Here is a 15,655-nt window from a genome sequence, read left to right on the forward strand (position 1 = left end):
ACTGATAAAGGAGATATGCTTTGTTTATTTTATTTTTATTTTGAAAACTTTATTAGTTGTTATTTCTGTGAAAAGGACCTTTTGGGTGTGCCACTGATTATACAATGGTGTAAGAGTTGAGTTTATTAAAATCTATGCCATACAAGAAAAGACTCAGAATTATTGCAAATGTCAAAGAAGATTATAGCTGAAGTTTACCCTTGAGTAGTAACAGTTTGTCATAAAAAAATTTTCATATTTGATGGCTGAAGTTACTGCTCCAAAAACAAGGCTGAAAGAGTACATTTTTCGAAGTGGTTTAATAACTGATCTTTGACGCTTACCTCTTTAAAATTTAATAAAATATTTTTGAACATTCCTGTTAAAGAACTGCATGGCAAATCAAGATGCTCCACCTGGCTGTTGCCCTTTTAGTTGGCAGGAGCTGATGAACTGTGTAATTAGATAAGCATTCCCACCAGCACCAGTGATGCAGTAATGTTTTTCATCTTTTCCATTATCGTACACTTAACTATGAAGCACACACTCATTGGTATTCTAAGCACTTTTGATTGATACACAGTGTCAGTAAAATTTACAGATTATGCATTCCAAAAAAATAAGAGGTAATTAATGTCTTAGGAAAAGTTTTTAGCATAGCTCCTCTTGCCAGCATTTTTTTTTTTTTTAGTGTTAGTGTGTCTAAGTGTACAGAAGCAAGTAAATAAGGATAAATGTAATCCAAATTAAATTGCTGAGAATATTATTTTCCATTTCATTTGCTTTGGTTTATGAGTAGTAGTTCTTGATGTATACTTTGAAGTATGTCCTAATTTTTATCAGAGATGTCAAAATAATGTTCAAACTGCTGCATCGCATGTTGTTGTATATTCCTTGGGACAAACTGTTTTCTTCCCCTCAGAAACATATGTACATTTAAACCAAATGTAAATCCATACAAACAATAAAAGAAGTATAAAATGAATTTTGAAGGTGGGATTTTAAAGCACCTCTTGGTATTTCATAAATTTTACATTGTTTATGAAGAAATAATCTAAGATTTTTCATAATCTATTTTACCTTTACTTACAAATTTTATGTACCTCATTATAAATTATAGGTTATTCAAACAACTGAGAAAGTGTATCTAAAATCTAGTTGACTGAGAGATTTGACAGCTATGTAAAATTCATCCTACTGTTACTTAAATCACAATGTGGATATACCATTAGAGAAAATAAGTATTATTTAGAATGGTTATGTATTATTAAAAGTAAAAAAAAAATCAGTATTTTAAAGTCTGGGTTTAAATAAGTACCACAACACTTTTTTTTACAAAATAATTACATTTAAGTTTTAGACCATTCTTTAATTTATGATTTATAAAAGGCAAATCTACTATTTTAGGGATTAGGTGACTTTTTAAAGTAAATATTTAGACTCTCCAAAAGGCATTTTACCAGTTAGGAAAGGAATCAGATTTTTAACTAACAGAAGAATCTATTTATAATCAAGTCCTGAGTAGTTTCTTGTTCAGGTCACATTCTGAGTAAATGCATACAGAATTGCTTCATGGAAACTTAGTGTGAAGTATGGGTGTGTGTCTGATTCAGAGACACATGGCTTCTGAAGAAAAAGAATATTCACATGGAATTATGATACAAACATTCCTAGTGATACAGTCAGTGAGCAGAGATTATTAGGGGACATGTGATTATGCCAATCAAAGGTGATTTTTCTCTTTGGGTATATAGCCGGTTATTTACATGACTCCTAAGAAATCTGGATGAAAAGAGAATTTTCTTGGTTTTATTTGTTGTTTTGATTTTGATTCATTTTGATCATGCTGAGTGCATTTTTCATCACATCTTGAGAAATCTTTTTGTGCTATCTATCATATGGCTTCTGATTTTTTTTTTAAGATTTTATTTATTTATTTGACAGACAGAGATCACAAGTAGGTGGAGAGGCAGGCAGAGAGAGAGGAGGAAGCAGGCTCTCTGCTGAGCAGAGAGCCTGATGCGGGGCTGGATCCCAGAACCCTGGGAACATGACCTGACCGAAGGCAGAGGCTTTTAACCCACTGAGCCACCCAGGTGCCCCATGGCTTCTGATTTTTGAATCTATAAATTGAATTATTCATATTTTTCCTTTATAAAAGCCCAAAGAGAAGGGCCATTAAAGCATTGGTTAATTAAGAAGCCACAAAGACTTCCATTTACAAAGAATTATTCAGGTAGGTAACGAGACTAAACTCACGTTTAAGTGTTCCGATAAACCTCAGGGCATTCATAGAACTTCTCCAGTGATTCTTGTGGTGGAGGGAGATTTGGGTTAAGAGGTGGAGACACAATGGGCATTCATGATATGGATCCTTTGCTTCAATTGAAACAATTCCACCTTTATCCCTTACCTATTTGTTTTTCATGTAAGCTTTCATTTTTAAAAAGTCCAAATGAAATTTAACTACTACTGACCGAACTCAAATTTGCATGCTTTTTAAGAGACATTATCTAGAATTTAATGCAGTGCAACTCATTAACAAATCTATCAATTTTTATGTGTCTTCCATGTGTTTAGCATTTTTTGTGTATATTTTAAATTATTCAAAGAAATAGAACCATACAGTATCTTCTATGGTTTAGTTTTGAATTGAAATATGATTAACATGTAACATGACATTAATTTCAGGTGTACAACACAACTCAATATTTGCATATATTTAGAAAAGCTTATCACAGTAAGTCTAGTTAACATTGTTTACCATATTAATTTTTTTCTTGTGATGAGAACATTTAAGAACTACTCACTTAGCAACTCTCAAATGTATAATATAATACTATTAACTATATACACCATACTATACATTTCATCCCCATGACATTTATTTTATAGCTGGAAGTTTGTACCTTTTGTACCTCATGCATCTCCCTACCCCATGCTTCTGATAACCACCAGTCTGTTCTTTGTATCTATGAGCTTCACAGTTTGTTTGTTTTCAGGCTTTATATGTGCTTTACATACTTTTCAAAATACCATATGAAATCATATGATATTTGTCTTTCTCTGTCTGACTTATTTCACTTCATATAATGCCTTCAAAGTCCATCCATGTCACAAATGACAAATTTTTTTCTTTTTGTGGCTGAATATTCCATTGTATTTACATACCAAGTTGTCTTTATCTTTATCCATTCAAGTATTATAGACACTTGCTTCTTCCATGTCTTGGTTATTGTTAAAAATGCTGCATAGAAAATGAGAGTGCATATATCTTTTTGAGTTAGTGTTTTTGTCTTCTTTTGGATTTGGATAAATATCTAGAAGTAAAATTGCTGAATCATATGACAGCTCTATTTTAATTTTTTAAGGAATCTCCATAACTGTTTTCCATACTGGCTGCACCAGTTTACAGCCCTTACCTTGCATGGCAGGAGAGCACAAAGTTTTCCCTGTCTTTACTTCTTTGCCAACACTAGGTATTTCTTTCTTTTTTTCCCCTGGTCTTTTGATAATAACTATTCTGACAGCTGTGAAGTGATATTTTGTAATGATTTTGATTTACGTTCTGTGACGATTAGTGATGTCGAGCAACTTTTCGTGTACCTGTTTGCCATTTTTATATCTTCTTTGGAAAAATACCTATTCGAATCCTCTGCCCATCTCTTAACGGAATTGCTTATTTTTTTGTTTTTTAGTTTTTGTTAAAAATAAAAACTCACAAATTGCATAAGTTCTTTGGATATTATGGATATTAATCCCTTATTGTATATATGATTTGCAAATATTTTCTCCTATTCAGAATGTTGCATTTTCATTTTGTTGATGTTTGCTCTGCAGAAGCCTTTTAGTTTGATGTAGTCTCACTTGTTTACTTTTGCTTTTATTTCATTTGATTTTGGAGTCAGATCCAAAAAATCTTCACCAACAATGATGTCAAGAAACTCACTTCCTGATTTCTGCTATGAGTTTTATGATTCTAGGTCCTATGTTCAAGTCTTTAATCCATTTTGAGTTAGTTTTTGTGTACGGTGTAAGATCTACTTTCTTTCTTATTTCTTTCTTTTCTTTTCATTTTTGTTTGTTTGTTTTGCATAGGCTGTCCAGTTTTCCCAGAACCATTTATGAAGAGATTGTTTTAACCTCCCTTGTATATTCTTGGCTTTTTTGTCATAAATTAATTGATCATATATGCATAGCTTTATTTCAGGGTTCTGTTCTGTTCCATTCATCTACATGTCTGTTTTTATGCCAATAAAATAATGTTTTAATTTTTAAATTAATTAATTTAATTTTAATTACTATAGCTTTGTAATATAGCTTGAAGTCAGGATGCATGATGCCTCCAGCTTTGTTCTTTCTCAAGATTGCTTTGGCTGTTTGTGGTCTTTAATAATTGTCCTTTAAAAGAAATGAATCAAGGAAAAAAGATAATTGTAGAGTTGTCCACTGAATTCTCCTCAAATAGAGAAAAACCTTTGTTTAGACGTGAACTCAAATGGGCACATATGTTAAATAATATAAAGCTGTTGTTCATTTGCCTCTTATATGGTATGGGACAAATAAATAGCTAAACTACCCTAAGAAATAAACTGGGATTTAGAATTAGATGGGTAGGTGGATTGGAGGATAAGGGAATTACCCTAGGTTATAATCCAGCAAAAGGAAAAAATATAATCCAGCAAACAAATCTAAAAGAGAAAAATATGGAAGAAATAAGAAGCTGTGCTAAGCAGAAGGATCAGTAGAATGTGTCAAGTTAAAATGAGTAAAGGTGGTTTCTTCCTTTCTGCTGTAGACTCTACTGGCTGATGTTGAGATGGGCAAGTTCACAGAACCTGGGAAGGTGTTGCTGGTCCTGGCCAGACACTGCTCCAGATGCAAAGTGGTCATTGTGAAGAACATTGATGATGGCATTTCAGACCATCCCTACAGCTATGCTGTGGTGGCTGGAACTGACCACTATCCCTGCAAAGTGACAGCTGCTATGGGCAAGAAGAAAATTGCCAAGAGGTCAAAGATCAATTTTTTGTGAAAATTAATAACTATAATCACCTCATGCCCACAAGGTACTCTGTGAATATCCCCTTGGACAAAACTGTCATCAACAAGGATGTCTTCAGAGACCTTGCTCTTAAATCCAAGGCTTGACAAGAAAAGATCAAATTCAAGGACAGTACAAGACTGGCAAGAGCAAGTGGTTCTTCCAGAAGCTGTGGTTTTAGCTCTCCTTTGTTCCAGTCATTAAAAATACCAAAAATATGAAAATAAAAAAAATAAAATCAATAATGGTACATAATAAAAAGGTTATTATGTAAATTTAAAGAGAAAATTAATATATAAGATCACAGGGAGGGTGGTAGGCAACAATTTTGAAGAGGTAAGTTCTCCTTTTGGAAAAAAACAAAATCTTAGATTGGATTTAAAAATATTCAATAAAGGGGGCTCCTGCATGGCTCAGGTAGTTAAGCTTCTGACTCTTGATTTCAGCTCAAGTATTGATCTCAGGGTTGTAAGTTCATGCCCCATATTGGGAGGACATTAAAAAAAAATCCAATAAAGACACACTAAAGAGACTAAATAATAAATAAAAAACAAAACTAGAAAATACTGCATAGTACACTTAAGGCGCTTGATGTAATATACTGCATATATGTAAATATATAAATAAGTAGTAAACATACTTTATTTTTCAAAGACACATAGAATAGTCTTTGAGAATATTAGACTAAAAAGATAATTTAAGAAGTTTTAAGGAGAAAAAGTAAGATTTTATACAGATCACGTCCTCTGACAACAATGCAATAAAAAATGATATATAAAAGTAGGGAAAATATTCTAGATATGGTCTCTAAGGTAAGGGAAATCTGTGTTTGCTGACTGAGTCTTAGGAAACTGGACTACCTTCTAACATCATACACAGAAATAAACTCAAAATGGATTAAACACTTAAACATGAAACCTGAAACCATAAAAACCCTAGAAGACAACACAGGCAGTGATTTCTCTGACATCAGCTATAGAAATATTGTTCTAGATATGACTCCTAAGCCAAAGGAAATGAAAGCAAAAATAAACTATTGGGACTACCTCAAAATAAAATGCTTTTGCACATCAAAGGAAATCATCAACAAAACAAAACAAAAAAAACTACTAAATGGGAGAGGATATTTGCAAACAATACATCTAATAAAGGGTTAATATAAAAATATGTAAAAAACTTATACAACACCAAAAACCTCCAAGAATTCAATTAAAAAATGGGCATAGACATTTGCCAAAGCCATCCAGATGGACAGCAGACACATGAAAAGAAGCTCAACACCACTCATCATCAGGGAAATGCAAATCAAAACCACAGTGATAAATCATCCAAATCAAAACCACAGTGATAAATCATCTTACACCAGTTAGAAACACTAAATTCAAAATGACAAGAACTAACAAGTGTTGACAAGGATGTGGAGAAAAGGGAACCCTCTTGCACTGTTGGTGGGAATGTAAATTGTTATAGACACTGTGGAAAACAGTATGGAGTTTCCTCAAAAAGTTAAAAAACAGAAATACCACATTAATAATTCCACTACTGGGTATTTTCATTAAAGAAGATGTAATATGTATACATACCTACCTAATAGAATATTATGCAGCCATAAACAGATGAGATTCTGACATTTGAGAACAACATGGAGGGTAGAGAGTATTATGCTAAGCAAAATAAGTGAGACTGAGAAAGACAAATACCATATGATTCTACTCATAAGTGGAATCTAAAAAAATGAATAAACAAAAAGCAGAATCAAAACTATAAATACAGAGAACAAACTGGTGGTTGCCATTGGGGAGAGAAGTAGGGTCTTGAGCAAAACAAGTAAAAGAGGGAGGGAGAAAGAAGTCTTCAGTTATGGAATGAATAAATCATGGGAATAAAAGGTACAGCATAAGCAATACAGTGAATGACACTGAGGCGGCAGATGGTAGCTACCTTTGTGGTGAACATAGCATAATGTATAAACCTGTCAAATCACCAAGCTGGTCACTGAAACTAATGTAAATTTCATGTCAACTATACTCATAAAAAAATAAAAGTTCAAACCTGCCATAAGCAATTTAAAAATTAAAAAAAACTATTTACAAACTATTTAAAAATAAGTAAAAATGAATGTGCCAAAATTATTCTCAATTGAAATGTTGTAACTCTAACTGCTCAAAGGTAAAGAATTTAATTGACTAGAAAAATAACAATTAAATATATATAATAGTAAATTGAAAGTAAAATGGTCATTAATAAATAAGTAAATATTCATTATAACTTAGAAAATCAGGGAAATTACATTTGCTCAATTACCAATATGTGCTTTCAAAAGGACGAATGAAATAGAAAAAAGGAATCACTTTTGTATGCCTATTTAATCAAAGAAAGGAGACTATGGAAATTAACATAAATGAGAATATTATAGTAATAGGAGGAATATTAAAAGTATCATCTGACTCCTTGCTTTCCGTAATAAAAAGCTAGATGGACAGAAAATAAATGTAACAAACACACAATTTAATATAAAGGTGCCAATTCTTGTAAATTAAAAGAAAAATTAAAACTGGTTTCTTTTTCTCAGCGTCTTCAGATAGTGAATGATTCCAAAATTAGGAAATGGACTTCTGTTCAAAGATCAAATTCAAAGCACCAAACAGAAAACTTGTTGTAAAGACAACGAGATTTGAGATACCATCTCACAGATCCTTCCAAATAAGTACAAGGTCCTTTAAGTGTCTTAAGGAAACACCTTGCACACCCTCACTGGTAAACATTAGGGTTTCTGAGCGTGTTAGAGATGTTCTTCCTGCAAGCTCACAGAGATCTCTGAAAGAGATTATTTCGAAGAGACTGTGAGATTGTGAGTGGATTATAATGGAGTCCATTACAAATGCACGCACAAAAAATTGTGAAGTGCTTTTTTTTGTTTGTTTTGTTTTGTTTTTAAGAATTATGCCAGCTTAGACCGAAAGAACAGGGAGAGTACAAAAGGGGAAAGCTTTTATTTAATTTCCTTCCTTTTCTATTTCATTCGTCCTTTTGAAAGCACATATTGGTTATATGCTACTGCATATATGGGCTAAATTTTAATTTTAATTTTAAATTTAGAAAAGAAAGGGTAAGTACAAAAACCTTGATGGCAAAGCCAAGAGCCACATAAATACCTCCCAGACAGTAGACTGAGCTCCAGTCAGGGAACAGGCTCAATTTCAGAATTGCTGTGGATCATTGATTCCTGTGAGTCTCAGGCTTCTATCCTCCTGACAGGAAATGTGACTAATGATTATCCTATGCCTATCTAACCATTACATGTTGGATATGAGGGTAGGGTAGATAATTCGTCTCTTTATTTCAAAAATCCTTATTTGAGTGGAAGTGTATTCAAGGAGTTGTATAAGGAAGTGTATTCAAGGAGGAATTGTATCTGATACCCTTCACACTTCAGCTTGATTTACCTTGACAAGACCCTGGATTTTGAGCTTGTTGTAATGAGATGAGGTTTCTGGGTCTTGGGAAAAGGGATGAGTATTTTTCCATGTGGGAGAGATGTAGACTGTTGCTAGAGAGTGTACTGTGGCAAGTTGTAGTTTCTCCAAATGGACACATTTTGTATTATATGTCATATATTGTATTATATTATAATGCACTACATTGTGATGAGATGCGATATTACATTATATTGTGTTATACTGTGATGTGATGTTATATCCTAATACACAAGACCTTCTCATGAAGTGATATTGATATTCTTCTCATCAATATTGAGGAGGAAGCATCTACATTATTACCCCTTTAATTTGGGTAGGTCTGTGACTATGGTTGAAATGACACTTTGCAACTTCCATGGTTATGTCATAAAGTCTGATAAGGCTTCTTCATAATTCCTGTTGGAATACTTATTCTTGTATTACAATGCTGTGAGCAAGCCCAGACCACAGGGAGAGAAAGGAGAAAGAATGCCCTAATGATCTGAAAAATAAATTGTTTTTGTGAAGAAAGTTTAGAAAGTAGACCAAGCATAGAATATTTAGGGGACAATGTCATAAAGAGAGAATATATAGTACAGGATATTTTAAATGTATGTGAATGCTTTATTATATGAGTAGTATAGGATTTTAGTATCAGGAATAGGAATAATGGGTCAATAAATATACTTGAAATCAATTTTTCAATGGTAATTCAAATTACACAGCCCAAGATCAGAGGCTTACAGTTTTCTTCCAGGGTAGGTAATAGAATAATTTTCCTCTCCCTCTAAACGAAGCCTCTATTTTGAGCCTCCTCAGCACCCTTTTTCCCAGTTTATATCATTTATTTTTTCCCTAGCACTGACACAACCTCCCAATAAGCACACAAATAAACAAAGGTTTGGAAGGATGAATGAACCTCTCTAGATTATTAACAGGTGCTCTCCTAGGTGCTAGGATAATACCTAGCCAATGATTATTATCCATGAGAAACTGCATTTCAGTTGGCTATGTCAAAATATCCTATTCTTTTCCTTGAATCTCTTTTGAGTATTTTGTCTTTTTCCGGACTGATTCTTTTTATCTCTTTCAACACTTTTCTTAACATTATTTCAACAATTCATGACAACACAGTTTTATTACAAACAAAACAAAACAACCCCCCCCCCAAACCCCACAACCCTCATAAGAGGGACAGGCAAAGATTTCTTCTAAGTCAGTTTTGTAAATTTATGCACAGATTATTCACTTCCCTCCACACAAATATACTTAACTGTTGGATGATAAATACTTTATATACATAAATGAAATCTCTTTTATAAAATATCTATTTCAATAAACAAATCTTGGGAAAAATGGGGGGGAGGACTGCTCCTTGCATGGCTGTCAGTTAAGTGACAGACTGGTGATTTGGTTCAGGTTATGATCTCATGGGTCCTGAAGTCAAGCTCTACCTCAGGCTTCATGCTCAGCGGGGAGTCTGCTTGGGATTCTCTCTCTCCGTCTCTCCCATCTTCCACATGCACACACATTCTCTCTCTTTCTCAGTCTAAAACAAACAAATAAATAAATAAATAAATAAATTCATATTGAAAATAAAGTATTTCATTTTATAGCTAAAAATAAATGAATAACATAATCATTAAGGCTTATTAAAAATAATTCTTTATGACATACCATAAGAAGTGAAAATGTCACCACAAAAAACTTAGATTATGAGATTTTAGCCTTATGCTAATTAAGCTCTGTATATTAGTGAAATACTTTTATTTTAATCCATACCATGTTAAAAGTGTCAAGAAATGGAAAATCCAAATATAAAGGAAATGCTTTATTTTTATGGCTGTTAAAGCTTTCTTTGAAGCAATTCTAGAATATAATAATTTATCTTTATATGAAGCATGATTTAGAAAGTTATGGAAGTGAAAACTTTTTCAAAATAACAAGATAAATGGGCTCTGTATAACTATAATATGGACATAATCTCCTGAGTGTGTGGGCTTTAAGCATGTACTTTCCCCATGGCAAAATACCATGGCTTTGTTTTTTGCAGAAAACACAAAATAAAAAATTTTCAATAAAATGTTTTAAAATGTATTTTCGTGTTGCAGAATGACAAAACAGATTAATACTTTCACTAGAATAGAGTAATAGCCTGTGTTATGAATTTAATCACAGAGTCAGTAGAGTCTAGTAGCTAAGGCCCAGATGCTAGAGCCAGCCTTCTTGGATTCTAGTTCTGGTTCTGCCAGGTATCAGCTGAGGATTTATTAAACCTCTCTATACATGAGATAACCACCTGGCTTACACTAGAAGGTAGTCATGAAGATTAAATGAGTTAATACATGTAAAACCCTTAAAACAGTATGTAACATACTGGAAGTGCTATTAAGAATAGAATTTGTTTTTGCTTATGCTTATTATAATATGTTGAAACAAAATATAAGTACCATTCATTTGGCACATAGAAATCTCATTTATATATATATCCTCCAGAAAGATGTTAAGAGTTTCATATATAAGGGTTTTTCTTTTTAAATTTGTAATGCTTTCCCCCAGCCATAGCTACAGCTATCCCTGTCTTTGTATCTCTCTCTCTATCTCTTTCTGTCTGTGTCTTTGTTTCTGTATTTCTTTTTCTGTCTCTATCAACAGGAAGATGTGCTATAATATCCATTTCGTCTTTTAATTTATTATGATGCTCTATAGTCTAACATCTCGATATTAGTAGATGACCTTTAACTTGGTCTACAATATTTTTGGAAATGTTTTCTTAATTTGTTTTTTTACTACTTTATAAATACTTTATTACTTTATAATACTTTTTTACTATTTTACAACTATGAGTTTCCTCTCCCTACAGCCCCTACCAACAACAAACTTGCTTTCTGTCTTCATAATTTCGACTATTTTAGGTAACTCATATAAGTGGAATCATACAGTATTCATCTTTTTGTAACCAGTTTATTTCAATTTCCTTTCTTTCTAAGGCTAAAGAATATTCCCTTGTATGTATATATCATATTTTGCTTACCCATTCTGTCAATGGACACTTGGCATTGCTTCTATGTTTTAGTTATTGTGAATAATGCTGCTATGAACACAGGATTACAAATATCTCTTTAAGATTCTGCTTGTAGTTCTTTTGGATATATATACTCAGAAGTAGAATTGCTGGATCATATGGTTATTCTGTTTTTAATTTTTTGAAGAACCACCATACTCTTTTCCACAGTGGCTGTATCATTTTACATTCCCACAACAGTGCACCAGATACTTGAAAATATACTGCTCAAAGATTATTTCTCATTGCTCCTTGAAACCTTTACTCCCACAAACCTGTTTTTTCTCCTGTTTTGTGTATTTTCCTTGACACACAAATAAGAAGTCTAAGAACTGGGGCATCTGGGTGGCTCAGTGGGTTAAAGCCTCTACTTTCAGCTCAGGTCATGATCCCAGGGTCCTGAGATCGAGCTCCACATCGGGTTCTCCACCCAGTTGGGGAGCCAGCTTCCCCCTGCCCCCATCTGCCTACTTGTGATCTCTGTCTGTCAAATAAATAAATAAAATCTTTAAAAAATAGGAAATCTAAGGACCACATATATAACTTCTTAACTTTTCATCATACTTCCCAAGACTTTCTCCATTTCTCCATTTCCATTTCTTCTTCTGCCTTGGTTCAGAACCTCATTAGCTCTCATTTGAATTTCTTCAGTAGACTCCTTACAGGTCTCCTACCTTTAGTTTCTTCTTTATTTAATCCCTCTATGGTAGAGTAATCAACAGGATATATCAACTTAATGCCCCTCTTTCTAATCCTACAGTATAATTTCCCAATTATAACATCTATAACACCATGTTCTTAGAGCACCTAGAATGGAAGCAGCAACTTCGTGATGAACTGAGAGTCTCTCTTACCTCGCTCATTTTGTATAAGAATTCAGTACAAGATTGTGTCAGCCATGAAATGGTGGATAAAAAGCATTCATATTTGTTATTTCAATCTTGAAGACAATTTATGATGACTAAAATTTTTTCAGTGCAGAAGAATGTGAAGGAAAATGATATTTAAAAATAAGTCCCATGGATATGATTGGAATACATTTCAGATAATTTGGGGGAGAGAGCGATATTTGTAACCTGGAATGTTCACTCTGGTTCCCTTCCTGTCTGCATGCCAGGGGAAACCCTGCTAAGCTTTTAAAGTAGTCTTTCCAATATGCACATTTAATAATGCTACTCATTTGCTTTGAAATCTTTCAATGGCTTCCCACTGTCCATAGGACAAGATTACAACTGCTTATGCCAACAAGGAAAGCTCTTCTGGACCAGGTCCCCACTTCTCACTACACTCTCATTTCTTTCATTTTACTGTGTTTAGTGAGCACTAAGTCCTTTACACCTTTTTGCAAATCTTTGAATGAGTCACATACATATATTTAACTCTGCTCTGCTCTGCCTTATCACTTGTAGTAGTTTTTCTTGATTACTTGTCTTTTAATCTTACCCAGAGAGTCCCTTCTTCTACAAGTACGTCCTGAGTGTCCCACAGGCTGGGATTTGTGTGGTAGAAGAGCAGAGTCCGTTTGGGGATTGAATACCATTTCAACAATTAACACAGGATGTTAGCATTCTGATCTCTTAAAGTTGTATGTAATTGTCCAATTCAGGTCACTGGAACCCTGGGCAAAGACATGATTTTGGCAAATAATAGGTCCTTTTGCGAAGAATGTGTGAATCAAGAGGTTCCATGTAAAGTTGGAGATTTTGGGGTATTCTTTTAGCATTTATTTCATTCTCCCCCTCAAAGTTTTGAAAATTTGTGAAAAACCCTATAGACTCCCAAGAAAGGTATTGACATCATACTCTAGGGAACAAATCCTCTTTGCTTATATGGAAACAATCTCCTCTTGACCTCTTTATGTACTGAAACCTAATAAGGCTACATCAAATCTGAGGCTGCTCTTTGTAAACAGGCTGATGATAACCCATTTGGCTGCAGAGTACAACCTAAAGTGTTTTTATGGCTCACAGTGACAATGCTTTAACTGAGTTTTTATGCAGCACAAACTATATAATAGGTACTATCAGGTTATCAGGTGGTTGCTGCTACATTCATGTTCTTGTTGTTATTATCGTTATTATTGTTATTTTGGTGCACGCCATGGATGAGTTCTATATATGAACTGTAATTCTTTACTCCTGGACATTTAAAAAAAATAATGCTTAGTGTGACGGAGTTTGGACTCTAGTTCAGGCTGCAGAGGGTCAAAATTAGTTCTGCCACTTACTACCTTTTGACTGTACACAAATCTCTTGTATTTTCCAAGAATCCTTTTCCCTATAAAGTAGAGATCATAACAGGATGGTTGGGAAGATTAAATGGTATGGTTTGTATTAAATATTTAGTCTAGTGCAAATTATAGAAAAATCAGAAATTAATATCAAGTTATTGTTTTATTATTAAATATAAAGTCATTTCCCTCCACTTAGCTTACCTTTACATAATTAATGAACAACATCAAAAGTGAGAATTCAGTGACAGTGTTATCTCCATTTTTCTTACAATCCAGACATCACCATCAAAATAAAGGTTATTTTGATTATTATTGTTATTTTTTATATATACTTTATTTATTTGACAGAGAGAGAGAGTACATGAGTGCAAGCCTCCTTCCTGTCTTCTGATTATGCTTTTATGCCCTTGATTCCAGCCACCTCTGGGACCTACACATCATTCACCATCACTTTTGCCTCCATGGTATAGATTATCTCAGGCATAGTCCTTGCTAAATCTGTGAATGTACTAACATCTCTCACATTTCTTCATTTTGCCTTCTGCTCAATTACCTTCATCATTCTCTTCCATTTTGATTTAAATACCTTGGTAAAGTAATACATAAACTCTGTCTCCGCTTTTTTACTTCTTATTTATTCCTCATGCCATTAGAAATGTAATATCTTTTCTCATCTTCTTACTGAAATTGTTCTCGCAGAGGTCAGTAAGATATCCTACATATAATAATTAGTTAACGCATTATAAAATAGTTAGTAGGTGCTTTCATCTCAGTGGACAGTTGTGAACTACTTGAGTCCAGGAACTATGTCTTTTCTTAGTTTTACAGCTCGGACACCTAGAACAGTATTTGGTAAGTGATAAACACTTAATAAATATTTATTGAATTAAATATTCAAACTTCTTGGTAAAAAGTTTCTAACACTCTGGAAAGTAAAAGAAAACTGAAATGATCTTTTTAAAATCCTCAACAGGTCCTGTGGAGTAAGGACCATTATTTCCATTAGTTAGGAAGTGAAGAAACTTATTAAGAATAAATTAATATTTCTTGATTGCATTTTTGCAGGCATTACATTAGGGGATTAACATGCACTGTTTCATTTATCCTCTGAACAATCCTAGGTATTCAGAATTATGATTTTCATTTTTACCATTAGAAACTCAAGACATAGTTTAATGTGCTTAAGATTGTACAAGTTGTGAGCAGCCACAGTAAGATTCAAGTCCACATTTGACTGATTCTAAAGTCGGTGTCCTTTTTACTCCTTTTTAAATCATGTTTAATATCATATGTCAGCAGCCTTCCAACTTGGGAATAAGTACTCCTAAGGTCTCCAAAGACTTTCCAAGGAATTCACGGCATAGAGAGTTTTACGTACTCATTTTCTTGTTGGGGTGTTATATGGGTTCTACTTTCTACCTTTCACATCTACCATTCTTCCACTTTAAAAAGAAAGAAATTCTAATCCCTAATGTGCCATGGAGGATTGTCCCAGAGAGCTAAAGAAGAAAACAAAAAAGGCAACTTTATGGTGACCAAAAAATAGTTCAAAATATCAGTGTCTGGGAAGTGTTCTTTACCAGGGTACCATCTGTATCTCAGTTATATATATTTCATGGAAGAGGATTAAAAAGTTTCAAAATTTAGAATGACTGGGTTGTTCAGTGGGTTAAAGCCCTGCCTTCGGTTCAGGTCATGATCTCAGGGTCCTGGAATCGAGCCCCACATTGGGCTCTCTGCTCCGCGGAGAGCCTGCTTCCTCCTCTCTCTTTCTCTGCCTGCTTCTCTGCCTACTTGTGATCTCCGTCTGTCAAATAAATAAAATCTTTTTTTTTTTTTTAAAGATTTAAAAAATTTATTTGACAGACGGAGATCAC

The 15,655-nt window shown here is 33.6% G+C and overlaps 1 pseudogene across 1 annotated transcript; it reads left to right on the forward strand.

Moving 5' to 3' along the window:
* Positions 1–4,798: 4,798 nt before the first annotated feature.
* LOC309864272 (large ribosomal subunit protein eL27 pseudogene) lies at positions 4,799–5,204 on the forward strand (annotated as a pseudogene). Its single transcript has one exon. The product of its transcript is annotated as a large ribosomal subunit protein eL27 pseudogene (transcript).
* Positions 5,205–15,655: the final 10,451 nt, after the last annotated feature.

The sequence above is a fragment of the Mustela nivalis genome (genome assembly GCF_964662115.1).
Source record: "Mustela nivalis genome assembly, chromosome: 5".
NCBI classification, from domain to species: Eukaryota; Metazoa; Chordata; class Mammalia; order Carnivora; family Mustelidae; genus Mustela; species Mustela nivalis.